Source organism: Patagioenas fasciata, chromosome Z (assembly GCF_037038585.1).
Source record: "Patagioenas fasciata isolate bPatFas1 chromosome Z, bPatFas1.hap1, whole genome shotgun sequence".
NCBI classification, from domain to species: domain Eukaryota; kingdom Metazoa; phylum Chordata; class Aves; order Columbiformes; family Columbidae; genus Patagioenas; species Patagioenas fasciata.
Window position 1 is genome coordinate 61,217,527 of NC_092560.1, and position 1,287 is coordinate 61,218,813.

The following is a 1,287-nucleotide window of genomic DNA, read 5'->3' on the forward strand; positions in this document are numbered from 1 at the left end:
TCCTAACATCACTAAACTGTGGCATCCAAGTGTCTTACTATTCTTCCCATATTTCACAGATAAACAGAGGCTATATAGGCAAGCAGATGTGCTTTCCAAAAAATGTAATGTAACAAAAATGGGAAAAATAATTCCACCTCCTTATCATGTGATCTTCTAAAACATATTTTATGTCTTGGTTTTTTAGTCGCTTAATATAGTATCACTTTCAGATGACGATTCCATCTGTAGTCACTTGTAATTCCTGTGTGTCCCCAGAATACCCATGAGGCTACCAATCTCTTGTCTTTAGCTCAACTTCTTACTATAGTCCAAGGTTTTTAAAAATAGCAGTGCTGTGGACCTCTAATAAAAGAGAAGTTATTTTACATTTATTTCTTGCCATCCATTCTTACTCGCAGTTTAATTACACTCTGAAAACATTTGTCATTAGGCAAGCAATGTGATTGAGCTAATTAACAATGGTGTTCTTAAATACTGCACATTACTGAAGAAAATGCTCTAACAGGCAGTTTTCATGGCAGAAAAGCCCTAGAAGTCTGTAGACATTAAAGCTATATTTTCCCAAGCATTTCAGGTTCAATTTGTTATAACAGGATATCTGTTGAAGCTGAATTCCCACGTTGAGGTTGTCTGTATAAATAGTTTAATAGTATAACATAAAGTAATCAGATTTATCATGAGCACATTTCACGGAAAGGAGCTCCCTCTTTATTAACCACCAAATGAAACAAAGAATTAGTTCAAAATCCAGGTGAAGCAGAGTGAGTTTCATTTTGTTCTTTTCCTACCACCCTTCTCTCCTTCTAGCTTGGCTGTTTTCTTATATGTTCTATCCTGCGGGAAGGTATTTTGCATTCCTCTTCCCTGATCTCCAATTTGTGCAGCACACATGAAAGATAACACGAACTGGCCGGGTAGCAAAGGCAGAGCTTGCTATGGTTAAGGCAGCAGAAGAACTGGCCGGCAGGGTGGGAGCAGAGCCAAACCTCCCCTCCATCGCGCTGCAGCCTGCGTGACTTCACCTCCCTGTCAGAGGGGCAGGTTATGGCCGGGAGGAGGGGCAGCCCCCAGGAGATACATTTTCACACTCCAGTCAATTTGCAGACATCAAACAGCTCTGTGGGGTTGTTGTACTAACACTCTCCCATTTGTTGTTGTCTTAAGCTGTGGAGAAAACTTTTGAGTAACGCTGAGTTTACTTAGCTGCAGAAAGTTTGGTGAACTTCAGTTCATTCTGAGGCCTGTTAACAGCAGGAAAAGTCCAGCCTACAGCTACAGAGGATT